We start from the raw sequence: 16,378 nt of genomic DNA on the forward strand, positions 1-16,378 counted from the left end.
TCCTTGCTCAGTTGGAAGCCTGCTTCTCTCTCTGCCTCCGCCTGCCTCTCTGCCTGCTTGTGCTCTCTGTCTCTCTCTCTGTCAAATAAATAAATAAAATCTTTAAAAAAAAAAAAAACAGAAATACTCCCAGTTTTAGAAAATATTATGCTGGTGAGGATAAGTGCATGTTTATGGCTTGAATTATTCATTCACCAATTCCACAAAAATTTATTGAACACACACTGTGTTTCAGGTATACAATAAAAGGGATTCCCTTTTTAATGTTATTATATTAGTAGTAATAGTAGCATCAAAGATAATATTATCTTTATTATCTACAAGTTATAGGTCATATGTATATTAATTTTGTCTTTCATTCAGCAAACACGGGACCGAATGATTAAGAGGATAGCTGACACTCCTCAAGTTACTGACATGAAAAGGAATCAAAATCAGGCAAAGCTTCTGCCCACAACTCATGTCAATTCAACTGGTTAGATAATTATTCATTGTACTTCAATTCTTTGTGCTATGAAAAATATGCTGATTTTAAAATACATAGGAAGTTTTGTCAGGGACCTATGATTCTAGTCATTCTATTTATATAGGAATACTAACTGTGCAAAATAATACATACAGTATTAAACATGATTTTTAAAAATGGAAAAACATATGGAAGCCAAAACATAACTGCGGATGGAAATAGTAATGTGGTCTTAGATATTTAACAAGTTCTCAAGAAAACACAAAATATCTTAATCTGACTGTCCCAGTTTCTGTGACATAAACAGTCCCCACCATGACCAACTGCAAACTATCAACATTTTACCAACTGGCTTGCAAAATTTCTGAAAATTTATCAATCAACCTTCAGGAGCTGGTATTAGCCAACAGTAGCACACCAGTAGGTGAAGGTAAGAAGTAAAAACTCTTCTAGTTTCTTGCATTGTCCTGGATGTATTAAAAGTAATAATTTATATTAGTCTCTAACAAATAATGATACAGATTATCATTTCTAGGTAACTATTAAAAGAGGAGTAGAGGTATATATTAATAACAAGCAACTAGAGAGAAAAATGGAACAATGAGAACTTTTATTTAATCAAAGAAAATGCAAGAAAGGAGAGAAAAAGAAATGTAAAATAGATGGGACAAATAAAAAACTATAGATGTAAACCAAAATATATCAGTAATTATATTAAGTGTAAATGGACGACATATCCCAATGAAATGTCGAAGTTGTCAGGGTGGTTATAATCCAAGACCTAACTACATGCTACTTAACACTCTTTAAATACAAGAATGTAAAATGATGACATTTTGCAATATATACACATCAAATCATCATCATGTTGTAGACCTTAAAGTTGCACAATATTATATGTCAGTTATATCTCAAAAAAACTGAGAATGAAAAAGCAAAATAATGGAAATATACATACCACCCAAATGCCAATCAATAAAAGCTCACTTAACTATAATAATATTAGATAAAGTAAATTTTAAGGCAAGAAAATTGCTAGAGATAAACTGAGACATTTCATAATAATAATGGGTCAACTAGGAAGATACAAAATTTTTTAAAAAGAAGGAAAAATTTTTAATTTGTATTCAACAACAAAAAATATTATTGAAATAGGAGCAACAGACAAATTCACAATTACAGTTGGAGATTTCAACTCTCCTCAGTAATCAATAGAACAAGAAGACAGACAGCTAATAAGATTGTAGAAGATTTTAACACTATTAACCAACTTGACGTAATTTACATGCAACACTCAGCTACCAACTGCAATATTTTTATTCTTTTCAAGTGTACATAGAAACATATCAAAAAATTGACTATATGCTGGGCCATCGGGCCAATTTCAACAAATTTTGAAATGACTAAAGTCATACAGAGAACAATTTCTGACCACAGTTGAATTAATCATTAAATCAATATGAAAATATAGCAAGAAAACTCTAAATGTTTGGAAATTAAGCAGTATCTTTCCTTTTTTTTTTTTTAAAGATTTTATTTATTTATTTGACAGACAGAGATCACAAGTAGGCAGAGAGGCTGGCAGAGAAAGAGGGGGAAGCAGGCTCCCCGCCGAGCAGAGAGCCCCATGCAGGGCTCAATCCCAGGACCCTGGGACCATGACCTGAGCCAAAAGCAGAGACTTTAACCCACTGACACCCAGGCGCCCCATGTGGTATATTCCTAAATAACCCATGGGCCAATGAGGAAATCACAATGGAAATTAGTAGTATTTTAACTGAATGATAGCAAAATAATAATAATAATAACATTCCAAAATATGATTTGCTTCTAAAGCAGTCCAAATATAGCACCTTAAATGCATCTATTAGAAAAGGCTGAAAATCAGTGACCTAAAAATACATCTCCAAAAGTTAGAAAAATAAGAGCAAATTACACACAAAGAGCGAAGAAACAAGGAAATGACAAAGACACAAAAAATAATTAATGAAGTGGAAACAAATTATTCAATAGAAAAAAATTAAAACAAAGCCAGAAGTTGTTTCATTTTTAAAAGATTAATAATCATGGGATGCCTGGGTGCCTCAGTCAGTTAAGTGGCTGCTTTCAGCTCCGGTCATGATCCCAGGGTCCTAGGCGGCTTGAGCCCCACATGTAGGGCTCCCTGCTCAGTGGGGAGGCTGGTTCTCCCTCTCCCTCTGCCTGCCACTCTGCCTACTTGTACTCTCTCCCTCTCTCAAATAAATAAATAAAATCTTTTTTAAAAATACAATATAATAAAATAAAAGTTAACAATCAATAAATTCCTAGTTATTTGTATCAAGAAAAAACAAAAAATTACAAATTACCCTTACCAGAAATAAAAAGCAGACATCACAGATTTAACAGACTTTTTTTTTTAAGATGCTATTATATATTATTTTAGGCTAATTAAATTTTCAGTGAAATGGACAAACTCCTGGGAAAATACAATTTACCAAAAATAACATAAGAAAAAACAAAATCTGGGGACGCCTGGGTGGCTCAGTTGGTTAAGCGGCTGCCTTCGGCTCAGGTCATGATCCCAGCGTCCTGGGATCGAGTCCCACATCGGGCTCCTTGCTCGGCGGGGAGCCTGCTTCTCCCTCTGCCTCTGCCTGCCACTCTGTCTGCCTGTGCTCGCTGGCTCGCTCTCTCTCTCTAACAAATAAATAAATTTTTTAAAAAAATTAAAAAAAAAAAACAAAATCTGAATAATCCTCTATCTGTTAAATAAACTGTAAGTTTAAGAACCTTTCCACACTTTCTCTCAAGATGGCAGAGGAGTAGGGGGAACCTAAATCTGTCCCATCCTTTGAATAAAATGAGATAGTTATCAAATTATTCTGAACACCAAGAAATCAACTGGAACTTTGAGAAAACAAATACTCCAAGTCTACAAGTAGAAAAGCAACCACCTTTTGGAAGGCAGGAGGTGCAGAGACTTGAAGTCAGGGTGATACAGCTGGGTACACTGCGGCAAAGAGGGAGCTGAAGAGCAGAGCACAAAATCAGAACTTTTCGAAGTCCGCTACAGTGGGGGATATGCCTGGTTTACAGGTGCTCAGTGAAGCAAGGCAGAATCCCAGATATGACACCATGATCTGAGGATCCCCTGGATTGTGAGAAGAATGGACGACACCTAAGTGCAGACACAGGCACTGGGAAGACAGCTGAGAACACTGAGTCTACATGCTGGTTCTCTGCTCTGTATTGCCTTAAACTGCGAACCGCTGCACAGTTGTGTGACTGCTTTCCTTGGACCGTCCAGCAAGAGACTGAAGCATGGTGAGACCCTCCCTGGGAGAAACAGAGCAGGTCCACTCCCCAAGAGTCCCTAAAATTTGGAGTTTTGAAACTCAGTCACGTGCCCAAGATAAAAATGCTCAGACACAGGCAGGGTGAACAGAGTTCTAAAGGAAACCAGGGAGACAAGAGTGATTGACTGCTCTCCTGTAAAGACTTAACTGAAGAGTGGGGAGCACAAACTTTCAGCTCTGGGGCTAGAGAGCATGGTGCCGCCATATTAATCCCAGAGACAAAACAGCACCACCTAGTGGAGTCTGGAGCCACTTACACCAAGCCCCGCCACCCTGTGCAATGAAGGCGCATTTCCACTTGAGAATCCGTGCAAAAGGCCCCTCCCCTAGGAGACCAGCACAAAGAACTCCCTCCTACCAAGGTTACTGATCAAAGACAGTTGCAAAGCTTCAGCTCTCAGGGAAAATAGTATCTAGCATCCTTTGTACTTTTATTCTTTAGGTTTTTTTATTTTTTTTCAATTTTTTTTAATTTTTTGTATATACTTTATAATTTTTTTTATTTTTTGTTTCCTTTAACTGTTTTTGTTTGTTTGGCTTGCTGCTTATTTTGGTCTAGTTTCTTTTAACAAGGCAGATCAAAACACATTCAGGATCTAGTTTTTCTGTGGGTTGGTTGGGTTTTTGTTGTTATTGTTTGGGGTTTGTTTGTTTGTTTGGGTAGTTGTTTTTGTTATGATTGTTTTTGTTTTCTTTCTTCTTTTCTTGTCTGGACAGAATGATGAGATGGAGAAATTCATCCCAAAAGAAAGAACAAGAGGTAGTATTTACAGGTTGGGATTTAATCAATATGGATATAAGTAAGGTGTCTGAACTAGAATTTAAAACAATGATTATAAGGATACTAGCTGAGCCTGAAAAAAGTGCATAAGACACCAGAGGATCCCTTATTGTAGAGATAAGAGAACTAAAATCTAGTAAGGTCAAAATTTAAAATGTTATAACCAAGATACAGATTATGGAAATTGTGGAAATATGGAAGATATGGATATAGATATGGAAAATATGAAGCTAAAAAGAAGAGGGAAAGAAAACTATCAGATCATGAAGGTAGACTTAGGGAACTCAGCAATTCCATAAAGCAAAATAATACCCACAATATACAAGTTCCAGAGGGATAGTGGGGGACAGGGGCAGAAGATTTATTGGAACAAATTATAGCTGAGAACTTCCCTAATCTGGAGAAGGAAACAGGCATTCAAGTCCAAGAGGCACGGAGAACTCCCCCAAAATTGACAAAAATAGGTCAGCACCATGACATATTATAGTGAAACTTGCAAATTACAAAAATAAAGAGAAAATCCTGACAGCAGCTTGGGCCAAGAAGTCCTTAACCTACAAGGCAGACCCATGAAATTAGCAGCAGACCTGTCCAAAGAGACCTGTCAGGCCAGAAAGATTGGCATGATATATTCAATGTGCTAAATGGGAAAAATATGCAGCCAACAATACTTTATCCAAAAAGCCTGTCATTCAAAATAGTAGGAGAGATAAAGAGTTTCCAAGACATACAAAAACTAAAGGAATTCGTGAATACTAAACCAGCCTTGCAAGAAATATTAAAGGGGACACTTTGAATGGAGAGACCAAAAGCAACAAAGACTATCCATAGGAACAGCAACATTACAGGTAATACAACAGTACTAAATTCATATCTTTCAATAAATAGTCTGAATGTAAATGGACTAAATGTGCCAATCAAAAGACATAGGGTATCAGAATGGATTAAAAAAAAAAAAAAAACAGGACCCATCAATATGCTGCTTATAAGAGACTCATTTTAGACCCAAAGACACCTCCAGATTAAAAGTGAGGGGGTGGAGAACTATTTACCATGCTAATGGACATCAAAAGTAAACTGGAGTAGCCACCTTGTATCAGACAAACCAGATTTTTTTTAAAAGATTTACTTATTTTAGAGAGAGAGGGCAAGAGCATGCAAGTGGCAGGGGAGGGGCAGGGAGAGAATCTTCAAGCAGTCTCCTCACTGAGCTTAGAGCCTGACACAGGGCTCAATCTCATGACCGATGCGATCATGACCTGAGCCAAAACCAAGAGCCAGCCACTCAACTCATGCCACCCAGGCATCCCAGACAAACTAGATTTTAAACCAAAGACTGTAATAAGAGATGAAAAAGGACACTGTATCGTAATAAAGGGGTTTATCCAACAAGAAGATCTAACAATTGTAAATATCTATGCCCCTTGGGAGAAGCCAAATATATAAATCAATTAATAATAAATGTAAAGAGGGGGCGCCTGGGTGGCTCAGTGGGTTAAAGCCTCTGCTTTCAGCTCAGGTCATGATCCTAGGGTCCTGGGATCAAGCCCCGCATCGGGCTCTCTGCTCAGCAGGGAACCTGCTTCCTCCTCTCTCTCTGCCTGCCTCTCTGCCTGCTTGTGATCTCTGCCTGTCAAATAAATAAATAAAAATCTTTTAAAAAAAAAATAATAATAATAAATGTAAAGAAATTCATTGATAATAATACAATAATAGTAGGAGATAGTAGGAGTGTTAACACCCCACTCACAGCAATGGACAGATCATCTAAGCAGAAGATCAACAAGGAAACAACGGTTTTAAATGACACATTGGAGCAGAAGGACTTCACAGATACATTCAGAGCATTTCATCCTAAAGCAGAATACTGATTCTTTTTGAATGCATATGGAACATTCTCCAGAACAGATCACGTACTGGGTCACAAATCAGGACACAACCAGTACAAAAAGAATGAGATCGTACCATGCATATTTTCAGATCACAATGTTATGAAACTTGAAGTCAACCACAAGAAAAAATTTGGAAGTACCACATATACATAGAGATTAAAGAACATCCTATGAAAGAATGAATGAGTCAATGAAGAAATTAAAGAAGAATTTTTAAAAATACATGGAAGCAAATGAAAATGAAAATACAACTGTTCAAAACCTCTGCGATGCAGCAAATGCAGTCCTAAGAGGGAAGTATATAAGGAAATATATATAAGTATATAAGAGGAAGACCAATACAGGTCTTCCTCAAGAAACAAGATAAGTCTCAAATACACAACCCAACCTAACACCTAAAGGAATTGGAAAAAGAACAGTAAATAAAGCTTAACTCCAGAAGGAGAAGAGACATAAAACAAAGAGCAGAAATCAATTATATAGAAATTAAAAAAAAAAAACAAACAGAACACATCAAAAAAACTAGGAACTGGTTCTTCAAAAGAATTTACAAGATTGATAAACCCCTAGCCAGACTTGCAGAAAAAAAAAGAGAAAGATCCAAATAAATAAAATCATGAATGTAAGTGGAGATCACAACCAACACTGAAGAAATACAATTTTAAGAGAATATTATGAGCAATTATATGCCAATAAATTAGGCAATCTGGAAGAAATGGATAAATTCCTAGAAATACATAAACTACCAAAACTGAAAAAGGAAAAAATATAAAACCTGAACAGACTCATAACCAGCAAAGAAATTGAATCAGTAATCAAAAATCTCCCAACAAATAAGAGTCCAGGGCCAAATGGCTTCCCAAAGGAATTCTACCAAACATGTAAAGAATTAATACCTATTCTTCTGAAACTGTTCCAAAAAATAGAAATGGAAGGAAAACCACCAAATTCATTCTACCAGGCCAGCACTACCTTGATCCCAAAACCAGACAAAGACTCCAGTGAAAAGGACAATTAGAGACCAATATCCCTTACGAATATGGGCACAAAAAATTCTCAGTAAGATACTAGCTAATCAGATCCAACAGTACATTAAAAGGATTATTCACCACAACCAAGTGGGACTTATTCCTGGGCTGCAAATCATCTGCAAATCAACCAGTGTGATACACCACATTATAAAAGAAAGGATAAGAATCATATGATCCCCACAATAGATACAGAAAAGCTTTTGACAAAATATAGCATCCTTTCTTGATAAAACCCTCTACCATGTAAGGATAAAGGGAACATACCTCAACATCATAAAGGCTATATATGAAAGACCCAAAGCTAATATCATCCTCAACAGGGGGAAAAAAAGAGAACTCTTCCCCTATGGTCAGGAACACGATAGGGATAACCACTCTCACCACTGTTGCTCAACATAGTATTAGAAATCCTAGCTTCAGCAATCAGACAACAAAAAGAAATAAAAGGTTTCCAAGTCAGCAAAGAAGTCAAACGTTTACCCTTCTCAAACGACATGATAATCTATGTAGAAAACCCAAAAGACTCTACAAAAAAAAAAAAAAAAATGCTAGAACTGATACAGGAATTCAGCAAAGTTGCAGGATATAAATGCACAGAAGCCAGTTGCATTTCTACACACTAACAATGAGGCCAAAGAAAGAGAAATCAAGGAATCAATCCCATTTACCACTACAACAAAAAACCATAAGATACCTAGGAATAAACCTAACCAAAGAAGTACAGGATTTATACTCTGAAAACTATAAACACTTATGAATGAAATTGAGGAAGAAAAAAAGAAATGGAAAAGCATACCATGCTCATGGGTTGGAAAAACAAATATTGCTAAAATGTCTATGCCACCCAAAGCAATCTGTACATTCAATGCAATTACTATCAAAATACCACCAGAAGGGGCACCTGAGTGCTCAGCTGGTTAAGTGTCTGCCTTTGGCTCTCATGGTCCTGGGATCAGGCCCTGCATCAAGTCCCGGCTCAGCAGGAAATCTGCTTCTCCCTCTCCCTCTGCCACTCCCACTACTTGTGTTCTCTCGCTCCTTCTCTTGCTCTGTCAAATAAATAAACAAAATCTTAATTAAAAAAAAATACCACCAGCATTTTTAACAGAGCTGGAACAAATAATCCTAAAATTTGTATGAAATCAGAAAAGACCGGGAATAGTCAAAAGAATGTTGAAAAAGAAAACCAAAGCTGGAGGCATCACAATTCCAGACTTCAAGCTCTATTACAAAGCTATAATCATCAAGACAGTATTGTACCGACACAAAAACAGACACATAGATCAATGGAACAAATAGAGAACCCAGAAATGTACCCTCAACTCTATGGTAAACCGATCTTCAACAAAGCAGAAAAGAATACCTAATGGAAAAAAGACAGTCTCTTCAATAAATGGTGTTGGGAATACTGGACAGCCACATGCAGAAGAATGAAATCAGACCACTTTCTTAAACCATATACAAAAATAAACTCACAATCGATGAGAAACCTAAATATGGGACAGGAATTCATCAAAATCCTAGAGGAGAACACAGATAGCAACCTCTTTGACCTCAGGTGCAGCAACTTCTTGCTAGACATATCTCCAAAGGCAAGGGAAACAAAGACAAAAGTGAACTACTGAGACTTCATCAAGATAAAAAGCTTTTGTTATAGCAAAGAAAACAATCAACAAAACTAAAAGCAACCTCCAGAATAGGAGAAGATATTCGCAAATGACATAGCAGATAAAGGGCTAGTATCCAAAATCGATAAAGAACTTATCAAACTCAACACCCAAAAAAACAAATAATCCAGTCAAGAATTGGGCAAAAGACATGAACAGACATTTCTCCAAAAAAAACATACAAATGGCTAATAGACACATGAAAAAATGTTCAACATCATTCAGCATCGGAGAAATACAAATCAAAACCACAATGATCAGTGCCTGGGTGGCTCAGTCAGTTAAGTATCTGCCTTCAGCTCAGGTCATGATCCCAGGGTCCTGGGATCAAGTCCTGCGTCAGGATCCCTGCTCAGGAAAGAGTCTCCTTCTCCCTCTCCCTCTGCCTCTGCCCCTACATCCTGCTCATTCTCATTCTCTCTCTCTCTCAAATTATTAAATAAATCAGGAAAAAAACACAATGAGATACCACCTCACACCAGTCAGAATGGCTAAAATTAACAACTCAGGAAACAACAGATGTTGGTGAGGATGTGGAGAAAGGGGAACCCTCTTCCCTATTGGTGGGAATGCAAACTGGTAGAGCCACTCTGGGAAACAGTATGGAGGTTCCTCGAAAAGTTAAAAATAGAATAACCTTATGATCCAGCAATTGTACTACTAGGTATTATCCAAAGGATACAACAGTAGTGATTCAAAGAGGCACATACACTCCAGTGTTTATAGCAGCAATGTCCATAATAGCCAAAATATGGAAAGAGCCCAGATGCTCATCAACAGATGAATGAATAAAGAAGATGTGGCGTATGTACATACATGTATACACACACACACACACACACACACACACACACACACACACACAGGAATATTACTCAGCCATCAAAAAGAATGAGACCTTGTCATTCGCAATAACATGGATAGAATTAGAGGATATAATGCTAAAATAGGTCAGTCAGAGAAAGACAAATACCATATGATTTCACTCATGTGTGGAATTTAAGAAACAAAACAAACAAAGATAAAAAGAGACAAACAAAAAACTAGACTCTTAAATATAAAGAACTGGTGGTCACCAAAGGGGAGATGGGAGGGGGAGATAGGTGAAGTAGGTAAAGGGAATTAAGAATATACTTATTGTGATAAACACGGAGTAATGTATAGAAAAATAAAGTAAGATAAAAACAGAGAGGGAAGCAAATGTTAAGAGACTCCTAACTAAATAGGAAACAAACTGAGGGTTGCTGGAACGGAAGGGGTTAAGGGATAGGGTAACTGGGTGATGGGCCTTAAGGAGGGCACTTGATGTAATGAGCACTGGGTGTTATATGCAACTGATGAATCACTTAATTCTACCCCTGAAACTAATAATATACTCTATGTTAACTAAATTGAATTTAAATAAAATAATAATAATCATAATGAAAAAAGAGAATCTTTCTACAAAGAAATCTGTAGGTTTAGCTGGCCTCATCAGTGACCCTACAAATAATTAAGGAGGAAATAAGAACATTATTTAATATTCCTTATTTCCAGAGAATAAATATGAAAAAACTTCTAACTCATTCGATAAAGCCAGGATAACTTGCTTCCACAATCTGACAACATATTATAAGAAAGAAAATTATAGGCTAAAGTTCCTTATAAAAGAGAAATTTTAAAAAATCAAATTTTAGAAAATCAAATCAGCAAATACATAAAAATCATGATATACCCTAATCAAATAAGGTTTATTTCAGGAATGTGAAGATGATTCAATGTGCCAAAATCAATCTAAGAAATCCTTCATATTAATCATGAAACTCTTAATAGATGCAAAAAAAATCACTTGATAAAATTAAAAACCCATTTATGACTTGAAACAAAAAAGCTATTTGCAAAATGGGACCAGAAGGGAACTTCCTTTATCTTATAATGAGTATCCAAATAAAAGCTACAGAGCAAACATTTAGAGGAATCAGTCTAAGAGGTCAATATCTGAATATTAGCAGTTCTAGAAAAAGAGAACAAGAAATAAAAAGGAACAAATTATCAAAGCAACAATAAAGATGCTATCACAGTGTACCAGCATATCACCAGTCCACAAAAAAAAGTACTCCAGAAGTTTCGAAGAGATTACTCTTCTGTCCATTTATTGGAAGAAAAAATTTACCTTGAGGAAAAGATTATGTGATCTCTTCTAGCTCATATTTCAGGGAATCTGGACCAAAAACTAGAAGAATTTCATCTGTAAGATCTTGGACCCCTATAATGGTTTCCCATTAATCCTTGATCTCCAAGGAAATGGAAGCAAACACCTCAGCTTTAAGATACTGGAGTGAGTTTTTGCAGTGTGGCCACCTGCCTACCCCTTATATAAGAACCTCCGTTAGTAACAGAAACGGGTCTTAAGTTATTGACATAAATAAAGTCATAAACAAACATTATCTCAGGAGGAATTCCTTAATTATGAGTAACACACAGAAAAATACTTTACAAAACTCACAAAAATATAGAGAATTTTTACAACAAGAGCAGTAAGATACATTCACCCCCTAAAGCCCATTTACTAAGAGATGGATGTATTTAGAAGCACGTAGTTGGCTCAGTTGGTTAAGCATCCAACTCTTGATTGCAGCCCAGGTCTTCACCTCAGGGTTGTGAGTTCAATCCCCACGTTGGGCTCCACACTGGATTTGGAGTCCACATTCAAAGGAGAAGAAGAAGGAGAGAGAGAGAGAGTGAGAGAGAGAGAGAGAGAGAGACGTATTTGGCATGAACATTATTTTAAGAAATAGAAATTTCATGTAACTTTCTCTTGATAACATTTGAGTTATCTTGAAACATTTGGGTTTCTCTTGAAATGGTTGAAAATCTAGCAATATTTGCCTGGATTTTCACAAGGCAACAACTGGCTGGTGTTGAGGAGCAGCTACCCTTTAAAACGAAGCTTTCAGTTCCCGACTGGCTGTAGCAGCATCTCTCCCTATCGTCTTCCAGGAGGCTCACTTCAATCGTTTATATTACTTGGCTCATACCTCTACGCATAGAAGTTTGTGACCTCTGTCCTAAAGCTATGCCTCTCAAAATGTAGTCCACAGACAAGCAGAATCAGTAATTCCTAGAAGTAGGGAATAAATGCAGATTCTCAGGCCCTACTGCAAACCCACTGTTTCAGAATCTCTGAGGGTGGCTTCCAGAAATCCGTGTCTTAACACAATCTCTTGGGGCGCCTGGGTGGCTCAGTCAGTTAAGCGTCTGCCTTTGGCTCAGGTCATGATCCAGGGTCCTGGGATCGAGTCCTGTATTGGGCTCCCTGCTCTGCTGGGGTCTGCTTGTCCCTCTCCCTCTGCCCTGCTCATGCTCTCTCTCTCTCTCTCTCTCTCTCAGTCTCTCTCTCTCTCTCAAATAAATAAATAAATAAATTTTTTTAAATGTCTCTTAATCATATTTCTGTCCCACTTGAAACCATACGTTCACAACTGCTTTTAGAACTTCCTATGGAAAAGCTTTGTTTCCCATTAAGAATGGGTGTGTTTTTTCTTCTCACACAAAAATATACCGTACCTTCCCTTAGGTACCAGAAAGCTCAGACATTAAGTTTGTGGATCTTTCCTGGAGTGACTATATGGTCCATCCACCTGTATTCTGTTTCCCCTGGTGACTGCTCCTTGGCTTTTGCCTCCTATTGAAATGTATTATTTCTTGTAGAGCAACACTTTGGAGTTTTTCATATTAATTTTGTACTGATATTTGTTTCTCTTATTTTATGTAGTTCTTTTTTTTTTTTTTTAAAGATTTTATTTATTTGACAGCGAGAAATCAGAGCTAGGCAGAGAGGCAGACAGAGAGAGGGGGAAGCAGGCTCCCGCTGAGCAGAGAGCCCGATGCGGGGCTCGATCCCAGGACCCTGAGATCATGACCCGAGCCGAAGGCAGAGGCTTAAACCACTGAGCCACCCAGGCGCCCCTCTCTTATTTTATGTAGTTCTTGAAAGGGCCTGAAATCCATCGTAGAATGATATGAAGATATGAGTAGATACACAATGGTTCTGGAGTCTGATTGTCGTGGTTTTTTCAATGTTGGCTATTCCATGTATCGGCTCTGTGACCATGGACAGGTCACTTAACAGTTCTGAGCTTTCCTAACCTTTTAAATGAGGGAAATATCTGTAAGCCACAGGACAGCCCTAGTGTTAGGTCTCAGTCAGATAATTCATGAAAAGCCAATTAGCGGGCCATCAGCCAACAGAAAGAATCACCAGTTAGGGATAAATGCCAGCTGCATAGAACAGAAGATGTACTTCAGAGATTACCAAACAAGAATTTATTGTTTCCTCAAAAAAAAATTTCACGGGAAGGTGGTCCAAGCAAGCAACTGCTCAGCACCATGAGCTGTGTCAAGTAACTCCTTTCTTTCTCTCTGCTCTGCCTGCCTCAGTGAATGGCCCTCATCCTGTGGTCTCCTTGTTCCTTCAAGACGGAAACTCTACCTCTATCCTCATCTCAACCTCCCGATCAAAAAGCAGCACTGGAGGTGATAAGAAGAAAGAGGGGGTGGCAATATTAGGAAAGGAAGACTTTTCCAGAAATCACCCACAAACTTCTGCTTTCTTTTCCTTGGTCAGAACTGTGTCACATAACCACTTCTAACTGCAAGAATGTGAGTCTTTTAGCAGGGCACGATAATGACTTTCTTAGCCAGGAAAAATGGAAGAAAAAAAATGTGTAGACAACAAGCTTTATCTGCCATCTAAAGACTCAATGTCTGCTAATTATTTTTATTTACAAAGAAAACTAAAAGGTCAATCATATATACCTAAAAAAAAGTTTGCGTGTGTGTGTGTGTGTGTGTGTGTGTGTGTGTGTACACACATGTATGTGGTCTTGAAGCTTTCCAGTTGAAAGTTCCAACCTTACATTATATAAGATGATTATAAAATCATCAATATTAATAATAGCTACTGGCTATATCCAGGCACTAAAGTGTTTTATACATTACTACATTTTTAAAAATTCTTTATTAAGTAAACTCTACCCCCAACGTGGTGGTTGAACTCATAACTCCAAGATCAAGAGTCACATGCTCTACTGCCTGAGCCAACCAAGTGTCCCCACACAATATTACATTTGATCTTCACAATACTATTAATAGCTATTAATATTTATACCCATTATACTGATGTGGAAACTTGAACATTTCAAAGAGATGATAACTAGCCCAAACTTACTTAGATAGAAGCAGAATATTTAGATTTTGGATTCAAATCTAATGTACTTCAAAAACCCCTGTTCTAAGATTCCTCTTTCTAAAGATCATTTCTTTTCCTTCCAGAAAAGAATACATTACTATTGCTTAACAAAGCAATAGCCTGGCTGTTCTCACCCCCTTCGTGGTTTTTTATCCGAACATTTGTTTCCTAGGCAGAATACATGTCTCATTAAAATATGGTCCATAGTTTCTCCTCAGTGCCTGAACAAGGTTCCTGAGTGGGTTGTTTTTTTTTTAATGTTTCTTTTTCCTACCAGAAAAAAAAAAAGAAAAGAAAAGTCTTTCAGGCATCGAAACATCCAGTCTCCCCTTAGCTCTTGCCCTTAGCCAAAGGCCACAATTGCTCCTATTAGAGACACGGAAGCTCTGAGAGATGCATTTAATAGTATTTCTGCAGAAATGTTGTTGCTCTTTTTCAACACTGAGACCTAAGAATGTGAGAAAATGGCATGTGGAAAGACAAAAATCCCTGCTGTTTGTTATTTGAGAAGACAAATGGCTTTTTCGCACAAGATGAAAGATTACGAGAAAACAGCATTCGTTGCTAAACACACTTCATTGTTAGGATGGTTAAAAAGGAACCAATGTGCCATTGGAAGAACAAAATCCAGGAGGACCACAGAGGAAGACAGTAGGCTACAGGCTGTCAACTTGTGCAATGACTTCCTCCTTGCTGTGCAAGCAACAACAGAGCCCTGACCCATCCAGCTAGATCTTACAGAACTGAGAAAGGTACACAGGCTGGACTTGGGATGGTGAGTAATGCTTAAAAAAGGAAAAAAGAGCTGAAGTTTCAACCCAGCCTTCTTCCCCTATGGCCAATTTTCCCCAAAGCATCCTTGCAAAAGATGGCTTATCCTTCTAGTCAGGAAATGAGGCATCCAGGTCCAATAACATAGTGCTAATGGGCAACTTATTAAAATGAAAGGATGATACTTCTTTGTCTTCCCTAAACTGGAGTTAAAATAATAGAGACTCAGCTAATCATCACAAATTAGATTCCCAAAATAGAGGTCTTTTTGAATATTCAGACCAGATAACAAAAGACCAGACCAAGAATCTTCTTTATGTCTTCGCAAGTATTTCTCATTAGATTCCATGGAAGTTGGCAGTAGATACTATGGATCAATGCACTCAACACCCACATCAGGCTCTTTTTAGTATATGCCTTCATGTACTAGAAAGCTAATATCTACATAACCCAGACTCTCTTGTAAAAATACCTTTTAGAGACTTGGAACGCATAACCAAACAATGGGAGATAGAGAGATCAGATCTGCCCACAAGAAGCATCTGGATCTCCAGGGGCAACTGTCACTAAGATTGTACTCTGGGTGCACAAACTTCCTAAATGTCAAGTGACAAGTAATAGCAACAGAAAAATTTTCATTCAAACAATTCCAAAGTGATTTAGATTTAGAGCTTCTCTAAACCATGTTTGACTATATAGTATCCAAACTTAGCTCCCTAGCCCTCTTGGAAATACGTTATGCTACTTGATGCTCTAAAATTAATCACTTTCTATTTAAACTACTTAGAGTAGATTCTGTTATCTGCAACTAATAATACTGGCTCATACGGAAATTTGTACCAGAAATGCTTGCTATAAATGGACCCTTTAAGAAAATGGTCACTTAATGTTAGTTATTATATAAGTCTGCTCAGGCTGCCATAACAAAATACCAAAGACTGGGTGTTTAAACAACAGAAATTTACTTTCTCATACTTTAGAAGCTGGGAAGTCCAAGATCAAGGTGCCAGCTGATTTGATTCCTTGGTAAGAGCCCTCTTCCTGCCTTGCAGATGGCTTCCTTCTTGCTGTGTCCTCACATGGCAAAGAGAACAAACTCTGGTCTCTTTTCTTCTTATAAAAACACTAATCCCATCATGGGGACTCCATCTTCGTGACCTCTTCTAAACCTCATTACATACCAAAGACCCTCCCCAAATATC

The sequence above is a fragment of the Martes martes genome, assembly GCF_963455335.1.
Source record: "Martes martes genome assembly, chromosome: 12".
NCBI lineage: Eukaryota > Metazoa > Chordata > Mammalia > Carnivora > Mustelidae > Martes > Martes martes.